Genomic DNA, 15,164 nt, shown 5'->3' on the forward strand with positions numbered 1-15,164 from the left:
CTGTAACACATTGATAATACATGATTTTATTTTTAATATAGTACATTATGAAATAAATTTGTTGAAAAATAAAAAAGCCTAATTACAGTTTAAAAGACGTAATTAGGCCTTTTCATTTTTCAACAAATTAATTTATACGATCTACAAAACGGGAAAGTATAGTGGCATTGGAAAAAATAATAGGCAGAATGTGCTTTTTAATGGGGCAATTTTTGCCTTAATTGCTTTGCGTGTATTCTTTTTGTTCTTAGGAAAAAATTTTCTGAGTAAAAAGAAGATTCTGCCCAATTGTTTTGTAAGTGTGATAAAAATTAAATAAATGAAAATTAAACAATTTTTCACCTTTCACAGCTAAGACAATGTTAGGATCTATCTTTTCGGTGGGATTCTTACTCCTCTGATTTCGATTGCTCCCATTGCCAGTGATTGTTGATGTCGACAATTTTTCATAACCTAAAATTGCTACTAATATATTTTTAGCGAATGTTTGGTGTCTTCTTTTTGGAACCGTGCACTGAGCTAATGCATAAGCCTGCATTGGCAACCAGATATTACGACCCAAATGAATCTAAAATGAAATTGTAGGTTATATATTTAAAAACTATTCTTGAAAAGATATCTCACCAAAAAAAATTTTATGTTTATATATTATAGTTTTATTTGACAAGTTCATTTTTTTAATTTTGTAAAATCATAAATATGTTTTGAGTATTATAGATGTAAGTCTATCTTACGAATTAACATTTTCAAAGTATAGGCCTCGGATCGACTTTGAAGCCCAAAAAATTCTATTTAATCGATTACTGATTTAATGAAAGTAAAAAAATTGAACCCTTCTGCAATTTAATTATTTGCAAAAAAAAAAAAAATTGTTAAGAAAGTGCAAAATGTGCACATTATTTGAAAATAAATAGATAAAACTCGATTTTTCTAAAAATTATCAAAAAGAGTAAAAAAAATTTTAACTATCTGAGGCATGAAATTTAAAAATTTTCAATAATGAGGATAACGTATTGCCTGACTACCATCGCCATTCGTGGCTCCTACAGGTGGTGAATTATTGTTAAGACATAAAGAAAAGTCTAAGTTAAATTTTAAAAAAATAAAAAAATTTCTTTTACTTGATTATCCATTCTAATGTTATTTGTTTTTGAAATTTCGTCATCTGTTGATTCATTTGCGGACATCAAAACTTTTAGTGAAGGTCGCTTTGACCTCTTGGATGCAATAAGTCTATCTAATTCTAATTCAGTTTCTAAAAAAAAATGTATATTCAAAATCTTATTTACTGTCTTAGCGATAAGGTACTGAAAGTATCTAGATATAAAAGAAAAAGTTTTTATTTGATTTTTTGATCCTAAAGCTTATCGTTTAATTAATTTATAAATTATTAGAGTTGTGCAAAAAGCTCGATCGAGTATTTCAAGCTTTTTGTTTTTCTAGCAGAGCTGAGCAGAATCAATCCGAACTTGAACCAAATTCCATCCGACACGTACAGTATTAAACCTAAAATAATTTTGAGCACTTGAATTTTTCGAGCACTCAAATATTTTTGAGTAACTAAAACTCGAGCCTGGCTCAAGTATCGAGCTCGACCATGCTATTCGAGCTTTTTGCACACCTCTATAAATTATGAATTAATTTTAATTAAAAACATTGTAATTCTAACCAAAACTTTTATTTATTCACACTATTTTTGTGAGGTAAGTTTATTGTAAATCAGTAAATGATAGTAGAATAGTTTGTATAAAAGAAAGGTTATATCTATCAACAATTAAGTGATATTCTAAATATTTAGTATTGAGAAAATAAAAATAAACCTATTTTTTAGTTGCAGAAACCGTGTGTTTCCTAATATTGGAAAATAATATTAGTTTAAATTTTATTATTTGAATTGAAAAATGTAAATTAAATTATCAACTTTCGTATTTTGTTAAGCATAACCTTTAAAACAAGGCACAAAAAAAATATTTGTAGATTATTAATTTCTTGAGATTTTTATACTAAAAATTTTAGAGTCATCAAAAATATATTTTGTATTTAAAATTAAATGAAACTTACCAGATAAATTTAATATTACTCCTTCAACTTCTTTCTTAAAGCCATCTTGAGAAAATGTAATTTTATATTTTTGATTTGGAGTGTGACTTTTTATATTAAATTTTTTTATTCGCGACACATGCACCTTCGCATCTTGTTTACCTTGTTTACTAACAAGTAAATGTACATAAGCGTACATATAAATAAATAAATAAATTACATATAATTAAATAAATTATTAAAAAAAATTTAAAACGAGAACACTATTCGACAAATTACAATTTCACTGACTAGCAGAAGACTAGAGTAGTGGGCCTTGTGTGGTGAAACTCTAGCCCTTGCATCCCTTCTTCTTCGTAAGTAGGGTAGGGGTGCGACATGAAGGTTCAATTTTTTGAAGGATAATAATTTTCAGTAATTTGTGAGTAGATCATATTTATATTTTATCAATAGTAGATACACTGAGGTCAAAAAGTTTTAGTACATTTGTACTGATTACTTTTAAATATTCGCTTCACATCAGATTCAAATATTTCTGTAAAAATAGATGAAAGATCTATCAAACTAGGATCATTTTAAAGTTCAATAAATTTGTAATCAAATAGGCTAAGATGTGACCAATTTAATAATATAAATATTGAAAATATAAGGGAAGTGTTCCGGTTGTGGGCACCCTTTTGTTTTTGCCTCATAACATTTGTCCATGTGCATATTATACAAATATATGTGTACGAATTTAAAGCTAGAGGTCTAAGGTGACTGTCAGTGAAGGAATTAAATTGATTCCTTTAAATAAAAAAGTTTTATTAGAAATTTAGTGAAATGGGAATTTTTTGACAAAAAAAATTTTGTACCCGGTTTTGGGCACCCTTGAAAAATCCGCTAAAAACGGAAAAATATTAAAGGAAACCAACACAAATAAAGAAGAAATGAAAGTTTCTTTATTTTAAGAGAATTTGCCGGGATAAAGAACAAAAATGATGACACGTTTTCACACTATGCTCATCGCTAACAAAAGCATAATGCTTGCATGTGAAGTAGCTAGTACGCATACCATAACGCACTTCTAATGCACTGAACGACTATATTCATCGCATTTAATGGAGTTTGCGGCTGTCACTTTCCTTGGCAGAAAGTTTAGATAGATGAGACAGTAGTCCTCATCATTGTCAGATGGTAGATCCTCCTTAACATAAAGGTGCCCACAACCGGGAATGACAGTCATTTTTTAAAAAGACCAACACATTTTGTGATGCAGGATTTTGGTTAAACACGAAGGTAAATCACAAAATATAATGACAACACTGCAAAAAAAAAATTAAACCCTTCTTTTCTGAACGAATCTACACCCATATGTTGCTCTTCGAAAACAATACAAAATTACTTTTTTATTTATTTAATGCAAATTTTCTTTATTATGCTCACATCTATTACACAAATGCATATATTTGTTTCGTTATCAATACGAAAAGTCCGTATTTTTAACGAACACGACTTGCAATACTTAGATCAGTAAAGTCTGCTTGCCGTCGAAGTTTACGTAGGGGTGCCCACAACCGGAGGGTGCCCACAACCGGCGCACTTCCCCTAATTATTTAAAGTTATAAATTTTTTGTAAAAATTGCGATCACGAAATCTGGTGTTTAAGCAAACGCTAATTTAAGGAATTTTTTTTTTTTTGAGATTTGACAGCTGTAGAATACCAATGTACAATAAGTTTTTAATTAATTTTTAAGGAAAGTCTCTATTTTACCGTTTAAATTTTTTCATACTGTTAATCAATTTTATAAATTTTTTTGAAATTTTATAGTGAATATGGAGGAGAAGGCTCACAATAAGCCAAAGTATTATAAAGTGCGTTTTGATCCACATTATGAAAGAATATGGTCAGTAAAAAAACCCACATATCATGGGAAGAAGCATATAAAATATATTGCCAGAAATCCACTCAGGCGGTAAGTGCTGTTTACCTACAACATTGTTCTATTCTAAAAAATAATACATCCTAAAGATGTAGCTACCTGCTCATCGAATTATAATTGTGAAGTATTTATGAAATTGATATATTACCTTTTTTTATTATTATATTCATAGAAAAATAATACTAATATACATAGATTCAACAATTTCTGGTAGAAATGATGACCAACACTGTTCCAATCATGTGTTTTCTGAAGTTTTTGAAGACTGCGACGAATTCCAACATATTTCTGACATGTCTGAGAATGTTTATCAGCAATACGATGCAATAAATGATTGCAATAATTACAAATCATCAGACGAGGAAGATAATAACTCATTAGAATATATTGAAGAAGAGGAATCTCTACCACCGAAAAGTAAAAAATACAAGGAGGAGAATTATTCTTCCTCATCATTTTCTAATATTGACGAAGACATGATTATATTTGAAAAGTCCAAGATGACTGTGCGTGATGTACTAGAAATGATTATTGTTTTTTGCGTGAAGTTTGGTATAACTCGAGAAGGACGAGAATGTTTGATGGAGATGTTAAAAATTTGTGCGGGTCCTTTATTAAAGGATTTCAAACTTTCAAATTATAAATTATCGAAAATGTTTGATCCTTCACCTGATAAAGTAGATTTTCATTTTTATTGTGGCAATTGCACAGAAAGAGATAAATTACTACATTCCTCAAACAAACTCAATATTAAAGGGCAAATAAAAATATGTGATAATTGTAAGACAGAGCATATCATTAAACTTAGTAATCCATTTTACTTCATTACTATAAATTTACAACATCAACTAGAACTTTTATTTAAAAACAAAGAAATTTTGCATTTCTTTGTTTCTCAAAGCAGTGTTGATACAAATCATCATACACTTGATAATGCTATTCGAGATACATACGATTCCAAATTACATAAAAAAATTATTGAGTCTGATTCGAAAATGTTGACTTACAATATTAGCACTGATGGTGCACCTGTTTTTAATGTTTCAAAACGTGGTTTCTGGCCGATACAAATTTTATTGAATTGTTTACCAACAAATATTAGATTCAAATATGTATTACTAAGTGGAATTATGATAGTTCGTTCTGAACCAAAACCAGATTTAATGTATATTTTTATGAATGAATTTATAAAACAAGTTAAACAGTTACAAGCTAATGGGATTATAATAAAACTACCTAATGATAAAGAAATTAATTTGAAGTTTACTCCTTTGTGTGTCATAGCAGATTCTGTTGCTCGTGCACTTTTGCAATATCGATATCAATATAATTCTTACTGTAGCTGTTGCTATTGTTATCATGCAGGTAAATACCTTAAAAATTGTATGCGATTTCCCTTTTTGGAAAAAGAGCCCGAAATGCGATCTCATACTTCTCATATGTCTGATGTAAATTTTATTCTAAAAAACCATAAACATGTTCGAGGTGTTAAAGGAAAATCCGCTTTCTGTTCAATCATTGATATGGTGTGGGGTTTTCCTATTGATTATATGCATAATTCTATTTTGGGGGTTACTGAGCAATTATGGAATATCTGGAATAGGATGGTCTTAGTTCCCTCTCAGCGAAAAGAAATTGACGATTTAATTGTTAACATAAAACCTCCGAGAGATTTGCGTAGGTTGACAGAAAAAATTTTTAACAGAAGTGTGTGGAAAGCTTCACATTGGAAGTCATGGTTGTTATATTATAGCCTACCTATATTGTCGAAGTATTTACCTCCTGATATATTAGAACATTACATTCTGTTTGTTAATGCAATTTATACTTTGTTAAAAACTGAAATTTCTGTTGATGAGTTGAATAAATGTGAGGAAGAATTGTTAATTTTTGTTGCTTAGTATGAAATGTTTTATGGCGCTGGAAAAATTACATTTAACATCCACATTCTTTTACATCTCGTAGAATCTGTGCGAATGTCTGGTCCTCTTTGGGCAACAACTGCATTTTCATTTGAAAATAATATATATAATTTAAAAAAAACAATAAATGGCCCTAAAAGCGTGGAGGAGCAAATGGCAAACAAGTCAATGATTGAGTTAGAATACAAGTTAAAACCAAATAACTCAAATATATCAACAAAAGCAAAAATTTATTGTGAAAATCTTTTCTATAAAAAAACATTAACAAAAAGTTCTCTTAAAATTGACAATGTAACACTGCTTGGACCACATTTAAGAAATAGATTTCAAGATGAAAAAGAATTTGAACGGTGCATTATAAATCATTATGTTCTAAGTAGCGTGACATATATTCGATCGAAGAAGTTCAACGACACTGTGGTACTTTTACAAAATAATAAAATTTGTCAAATTACGAAAATTACTGTTTCAGATAATAAGATTTACGTGAGTTTAAATGAAATAATTGTAGAAACATTTTCAGCTAACGGTTTTGTAGTGCCCCACATTTTTAAAATTGTCAGAAGTGTTAATCATCAAACTGTATCAATTTCAGAAATAAAATGCAAATTAGCTGTAATTGACTTAAAGAAAGATAAATTTGTATGCACTATGGCTAATAATATTGAGGCGCAATAATTGTAAATGTAAATAAGAGATATATTTACAGATAAACTATTTTTTTGTATTTTTGTATAATTTTTTTTGTATTTTTAATAAGTTTTTGTAAAATATGAATAAAGGACATATTTCATTTTAAAAGTATATTTACCTATATTTATGTTTGAACTACTTTAAAATGTATTCCTACTTGCATTAATAACATCATATATTAAATTGTGAACAGGAATTGACGTGTTTAATTTTTCTGTATTTTAAAAGGCATTTCATTGAATATTACCCCAGTGGGCACACTTGTTTAAAAGACGTCCTAAGGATGTCTTTTTGCGGACGTCTTTTGAACTTGTACAAAAAGACGTCTTTAAGACGTCTTAAAGACGTCCTATTCATGTTCTATGTCTTGGCCATTAGATGTCTTTAAAGTGTCTAAAAGACGTCTTTTTCATTCAACATTTGAAAATAGAAAAATTTTCATAAATAGAAAATATTATTTTCTAAGTTCAACTTGGACTTAGAAATTTATGAATGTGAAATTCATTTTAAGTTAAATTCATTTCATTGACAAGTGAGATCGTTAACTTTGTAGAGGTTCATATCTGTCTTGAACGGCTGAGGTGCTTAAGGCGCAGTGTTTCAAGCCCAAGGTATCCGAGTTCGATCCCAGCTTCGTAGGAATTTTTTCATTATTTCTCCACATTTTAGAAACATGAAATTAAACTTAAAATAAATTTAATACAATGTTACTGAATTTCAACTTAGAAAATCTTATAAAAGAAATTTTTATTTAAGATCTGAAGAAATGTAAAAAGGACGTCCAAAAGACTTCTTAAAGACGTCTTTTAGACGTCCCTTTTATGTCTTTTAGACGTCCTTTCTTATGTCTTTTAGACGTCTTTTGGACGTCTTTTGGACCAGACATAGAACGTCTTTTAGATGTCTTTTAGTTGTCTTTTTGATGACTCAGAGACATTTCCATCATTGTCCCCGAATCGTCCGCGGACAAAAAAGGACGTCTTTAAGACGTCTTTTAGAAGTCCCTGTGCCCACTAGGACAGAGGCAGTATTCAATTGTATTTACTTCAATTTATATTTAGTATGAGAAAAGTCATTGTTTGGCATTCATTTGATATATTCGTTCAATCGCATTAAATGGCATTCAACTTCTTTTCTTTTTTGCTTATTAAATAGCATTGGATGGCATTAAACATATATATACTTTAAACGGCATTAAATTCCATTCAGTACACCCCACACATAAGCTCTGTAATAATATTAATTGGCATTGGCTTGCACTCCACTTGCGCGCGCATTCTATGGCACGGAAAAATGCATTAAAAGGAATAGAATTGAAACAATATTTATTTTAACTAAATAATTTTAATTATAAATCAAAGAAATTGTACCTATTTGAATTCATTTCAGTATTTGTTGTAGCAAATATAATTTAATTCATTTAGATAAAAATTGTTTGATTAAAGTAAAAACTTATTAAAAAATAGAAAAGTAAGGGGTCGTCCATATACCACGTGGACAATTTTTTATCAATCCTATTGATAAAATTGATCCTATTGATCCTATTTATCATTATAAGCAGGCGTGGATTTTAAACAACCCTTACAATATTGTTATTGAGAAACAAAAATTATGCATAAAATAGGTATATTTCCTACTTCATAATTATAATTTTTTAACAATTTTCTATTTTTTATAAATAAAAAGGAGAAGAATTTGCATAATTTAGATAAATCAAATGAAATCTGTTACAGAAGATTATTCTATTCTATTCATATCACTATGAATGAGTACTTAAAACCACCAAGTAATTATGAAATTTTGTAAAAAATTGTAGGGGGAGGGGGTTGAAGAATTTGGATAAGTATAAACAGTGAGTTTTATAAAAAATCGTAGCTTTTAAATAATAAAGAAATAAAAATTGTGACCTATATGTTTTTGGTAGGTTTTTTTTCTGCTTTTTCAAATAGTGAAAAAATTTTTTTTTAAATTTAAAATTTAACCCTTTTTTGAAAATTAAAAAATTTTTTGATTTTTTTTTAAAAGCCCCCTTTTTTTCTTGTACCAATAGGAAGCTTATGATGTGTACTTTCAATATGTGAAACAAAAAAATGACGTTTTTTTTGTTTTTGAATTATTAATTGATCAATTAAATAATTAATTAATTAAAATTGAAATATTTTACAATATGAAGTACTTTGTTTAAATTGACGTTTTACAAATAAATAATTATAAAAATAAAGTGTTAGTTTTTTTTAAACAAATGTTTATATAATTGTACATTAAAAAAATTTATTCCAGTTATTTGCAACAATTGTTTAAATAAGATATGCAACACTTTATGCGTGTATCACGCTTGATATTGATATTAAAATAATAGAAAATTATTGAGATAAAAAATCATCTCTTCTTACATCAAAAATGTAAAAATTAAAAAAATGTACTTTAGAAAATGTCAAAAAATATTAAGCCTAGAAGTTTAGTAAAAAAAATTTTCAAAAAAATTTTTATTTTTTAAAAAAAGGGTTAAATTTTGAATTAAAAAAAAATTTTCACCATTTGAAAGAGCAGAAAAAAACCTACCAAAAACATATAGGTCACAATTTTTTTTCTTTATTATATAAAAGCTACGATTTTTTATAAAACTCACTGTTTATACTTATCCAAAATCTTCAACCCCCTCTCCCTACAACTTTTTATAAAATTTCATAATTACTTGGTGGTTTTAAGTACTCATTCATAGTTCTGAATACTGTGAAAATATTAGCCCGATCTAACAACTTGCAATTTTGACATTGGTACACTTGAGAATATTTGCCCCTTATATATTACATACACATTTTGAGATTCAAAATTGTTTAAAAACAAATTTATAATTGCAAAACTTGATTTTTAAACCTTCCTTTTTTACTAAAAATTAACAATTAAAAATATTAGAATGCGAAAATTTACGCTTAAGAACGTTTGGTGCACATCTCAGGCGTGTTTACGCGAGATCGATATCTGTGCACCTCGAGACAAAAAATTCGATATTTTGGTTAGTTTTAAAGTCTCAAGGGATTTTTTTGCAAAAAATTCTGGAGAAGATAACGAATCCAAATATTATAGTTACAAAGAAATCGAAGGGGTGCTTATGCCCGAAAAAATAAAATCAAAATTTTTTTTGACTTTTTTTCCGGGCAAATTTTGGATTTTTTTTCTTTAATATTGCACTCTAAATTGTTAGATAATCAACTATTATTACCTAAAATATAAACAAAATCTAACTAAATGGATAAAAGTTATTCGTTTTTCAAAAAAAATGTGCTTTAATGTTTAATGCCCGGTAAAATCCACAATTTTGAAAATTTTTAAAAATCTTTTTTTCCTAAAATCTTTTGTCATAAAACACTACCTTTATACCAAGTTTCACAAAAATTTAAAGACCCATGACCAACTTTGATTTTTTTGAGAAAATTTGACCCAACTACGAAATTCAAATGTCGAATTTTCGACATTCGACATTTCGGCGCCCCAAAACCGAACAAAACTCGATTTGATTTTATATTAACTATATCAAAATTTAAAATGATTTAAACTGTAAATATAATTCCAACCACGAAATAACGAAAAATTTATTATAATACCTATAAAATTTGTAATACAATTTACCATTTGATGTTTTCATAATATATTTTCAATTTTTTAAATGATAATATTAATTTTTCCCCTGTAGTATTAAATCATTCTTAAAAAACATAACGATCAATCAATAGCACAAATACAATCAAAAGTAATTGTTGTATTCGAACAATATTGAATATGCCGTTTATTGCGACAAACAAATATATCATTGATTTAATAAGATTTTTTAAGAATGTTATAAAAGAATGTTTTAAACTATTTATTTAAAACATGAGACGGTTTTAAAAAAATTTAAAGTTCTATGTTTGTGAAGGTTTTATTTCGATTCGATTTTACGGTAAAGCATCGGATGTGAAATCTTGTTAAGCTACAGGTCAAGTTTAATATGTGATTATGTGTCCGACTTTTTGCTTCGTTGCCTAACTCATTGGCATATTAAATTTGCCTACCGTTCATGGGTATAAAATCCTTTAAACTCATGATTCAATATCTAGTGTGTCCCTGAGCAAAAAAGTATCTTCACATTTTTATTATTTAAGATGATCTTTTAGGTCAAGAGGCTGAAAATCCTAGACAATATGAAAATTATTATTTTTTAAATGTTCTTCAAACTAACAAGAGAATTCCTCGTTAATTTTCTACCCTTGAAAATATGTAAGGGAAGTGTTCCGGTTGTGGGCACCCTTTTGTTTTTGTCTCATAACATTTGTCCATGTGCATATTATACAAATATATGTGTACGAATTTAAAGCTAGAGGTCTAAGGTGACTGTCAGTGAAGGAATTAAATTGATTCCTTTAAATAAAAAAGTTTTATTAAAAATTTAGTGAAATGGGAATATTTTGACAAAAAAAATTTTGTACCCTGTTGTGGGCACCCTTGAAAAATCCGCTAAAAATGGAAAAATATTAAAGGAAACCAACACAAATGAAGAAGAAATGATAGTTTCTTTATTTTAAGAGAATTTGCCAGGATAAAGAACAAAAATGATGACACGTTTTCACACTATGCTCATCGCTAACAAAAGCATAATGCTTGCATGTGAAGTAGCTAGTACGCATACCATAACGCACTTCTAATGCACTGAACGACTATATTCATCGCATTTAATGGAGTTTGCGGCTGTCACTTTCCTTGGCAGAAAGTTTAGATAGATGAGACAGTAGTCCTCATCATTGTCAGATGGTAGAGCCTCCTTAACATAAAGGTGCCCACAACCGGGAATGACAGTAATTTTTTAAAAAGACCAACACATTTTGTGATGCAGGATTTTGGTTAAACACGAAGGTAAATCACAAAATATAATGACAACACTGCAAAAAAAAATTAAACCCTTCTTTTCTGAACGAATCTACACCCATATGTTGCTCTTCGAATACAATACAAAATTACTTTTTTATTTATTTAATGCAAATTTTCTTTATTATGCTCACAGCTTTTACACAAATGCATATATTTGTTTCGTTATGAATACGAAAAGTCCGTATTGTCAACGAACACGACTTGCAATACTTAGATCAGCAAAGTCTGCTTGCCGTCGAAGTTTACGTAGGGGTGCCCACAACCGGAGGGTGCCCACAACCGGCGCACTTCCCCTACAATTAAAACGGAAAAATATAGTTTTTCCGAAAAGCAAGTCAGATGTTGGATTGTTATGAACAAATCATTCTGATATATTTTTATTGTTTTTACAAATATTTGTTTTGGATACTATTGTTCACATTGTTCTTTTTGCTTCCTTAAAGGTAGCTTTATAGTGATGTTGATTTCTGAATTACTTAAAATCAATTATTTTAACAAATTTTTAAGTGTGGTGATATTTTAAGATGACGAACAATTTTACCGATGCATAGGTATAAATATAAAAGTTTTTCAAAATTTTTTGAGTTACCTCTTACTCAAAATTTTGGTCGGTTTTTCAAAAAAGGCACATAACTTTTTTCTTGTTAACCGATTAAGATAATTTTTTTTGAAAAATAATCATAATAAGAAGTACTTTCAAGAAAAAAAAATTAAAATTAAAAAAAACTTTTTTTTACCGAAAGAAATTTTATGAATTCAAATTTAAAAAAAAATATATCTTCGATACGAAATTTTTTTTTGGTAAATATTGTCAATAGAGTAAAGAATACTTCAAATCACTTGTAACGATTTTTTCTACTTGAAATATAAATAAAATCGCGACAATAAAAATTACAAAAATATGCAAAATGATAAAATAAAAGATTTTAAATAAATAAATAAAATAACAAAATCACATAAAATATACAAAATAAATGGAAGAAATAAATATACAATCAATTCACACAAAGAAATATAAAATATTTTTCTGTCAAATCACATAAAAAAGGGGGCCTGACGTCAGGAATTAAATTACAAAATATACAAAAAATAAACAGCAAATAAATTAAATACATACACACATACTAATTAAAAATATATAAAGGAAATTTTCACGATAAAATATAATCACAATAAAATAATAATAAATTAAAAACGAGACAAACAAAATAAGCAATTCACAATTCGCCGCACGACTATTTTCACTCTCTTATTAAATCCGTCAGAAATAATTATAAAAAAATCATCTCCTTAACGCATTCGTTCTCATTTTAATGTCATACAAATAAATTTTCTTTGGTATTGGTAAAACTTACTGGAAACTCGTAAGAACTCCCCACAGTAGTCATAACGAGAGAAAGTCCAGGCTTTGTGAATGGTTCCGACTTCCAAGTTCCAAATTTCAAAGGATTAGATTATTGAGTACCATCTTAATGATCTTCAAAATTCCCAACGGATACAAACGGCCACACTTTATTTTTAAACATAAAAAGGAAATATTTTACAAACAAAAAGAATAAACTAAAATTTAAACAATTTGAATTTAAAGAATAAAACTACCTTCCGTGTCCTCGGCCGGCACGTGAGAGCGTAGCAATTGTTGAACCGGTGTCGACGAATCGCGAAAGTCAATTATTTAATTAATTAATCGCACTTTTCATCGACCCCGCAATTCAATGCTAAACCCCCACTACTGTCCGAATATTAGAGGACACGGAAATTATAATAATTTAAAAGAATACTTAGAAGTCGGACCGGTCACATTTTGCCAGGAGCACTTGTATCGCTTCACACTCTACAGGTCACAATTCTTTACCAAAACGTTTTTTCTTTTTTTCTAAATTTTCGAAATTAAATTCTCTATCGATCTCTCGAGCCTTATTTTTAAATTTTTGTTTTTAAACATTTTTTAAATAACAATAAGTATTAAAAAAATCGTAAAATATATTTTTTAGCTTTATTGATTAAGAAAATTAATCAAAATTGATAAAAAATTAAAAATTATTTAGTTAAACATTGTCATACAATAAAAAGTTATTACCTTTGTCATAAACTGTAGTTAGGGTTAAAAATGACTAGTTTCTTCTCAATTGTACAATTTTAATGGAAACATAATAGAAAAAACCCAATTCTAAAGTTTCTTCTAAGTTTTTGTATATTCTTTTTCCGTATAATATAATGTCCTAAATACTTTTCCTTCATTTAAAAATTTTTAATTATTTTTTTATTTAGAAGAATGAAGTCAAAAATAAATATTTGGATGTGTTTTTGAATTGTTTATATTATTTTTGCAATATTGTTTCGTAAAGCGATCGTTTTCATTTTTAGGAAAAGAAATGAAAAAAGTTTCTTTATCACTTCGTGACCTTTAATTGAAAGTTTATTGTCAAAAGTAGCAGTTCGTTAAAGTTTCTCCCTAAGTCAATTAACAATCAGAGGGATCTCTCGTTTAGGTTCAAACACGGTTTTCATAATTCCATTTATTCTCCGAGGGAGAATAAGGATAAAATTCGTATAATTATATTGAGCTAGATGTATATCTTTGTCAGAAAAAAATATGTTTTTTTAAAGTTTTTTATGAATCATTAAAATTTATTTATTTTATATGCGAGATTGGAAATTTTGTCCATTTTTAAAATTTATCTGTTAATGTTTCAAAATAAATAAAACTAGCTAAAACAAACGCGCGTAAGCGCGCGTGAATACTTGCTGGGCGCAACTGCTATAACATAAGAACCCTGATTATCTTAAAAATAATGTAAGAAAATAAATAAAGGGCTTAGGGGGTTAAGTGTGCAAAAACTGCCCCCGCATCTATTTTTCTCAAATTTGGCCCATATATTACTATCCATATGACTATAACTTTCTGCAATTTTGAACTCAAAATTTGCTTTTTTGGGGGAGCTATGGAGGGGGAAAGCAAAATCAAAAAACTTATTTTTCTCGAAAACTACTAAACCGATTTTAATGAAATTTTAAGAGGTTGTAAATATAGTTAAGACGATTTTAGAAAAAAAAATCAAAATTTTTTTTTCAAAAAAAATTTTCAAAAAAATTTTTTGAAATTTTCAAAATTTTTTTTCGGGTTATTTTTTGAAGTGACCACTATCTCTTTTGTTGTAAAAAGTACCTTATAATGTCCCCTTTAACATATATTTTTTCCAAATTTTTTAAAAATATAGTTTTTGAGTAAAATGTCACAAACCATGGTCATGCTATTTGTCACGTACGGTAATGCACATATATTCATATGGGCAATTTCACGTGTTAGGGTATAGCCAAATAAGTATAGAAAAAGTGACCCAAATATATTTTTCCCATTCATTCCTACCCACTTAAAAATAACTTTTTTTTGAAATTTTTAACTTAAAATTTTGAGTTTTTTGGAACTTATGTATGGAGGGGAAAAAATCGAAAAACGCAATTTCTTAAAACTTACTGTATGTATTTTAATCAGCTTTGGATATGTTGAAAAGACAATTAAAGAGATTCCAAAAAAAATTTCAAATTTTTTTTCAAAAAATTCCAAAAATCTTTTTTTTTGAAAATTTTAAAATAAAAATTTTTTGAAATTTTCAAAAAAAAAAATTTCAGTTCTATTAAAGTGACATTTTTATGTATTTTCTCATTTCATTCTCTTATG

Source organism: Leptopilina heterotoma, unplaced genomic scaffold (genome assembly GCF_015476425.1).
Source record: "Leptopilina heterotoma isolate Lh14 unplaced genomic scaffold, ASM1547642v1 Lhet_40, whole genome shotgun sequence".
NCBI lineage: Eukaryota > Metazoa > Arthropoda > Insecta > Hymenoptera > Figitidae > Leptopilina > Leptopilina heterotoma.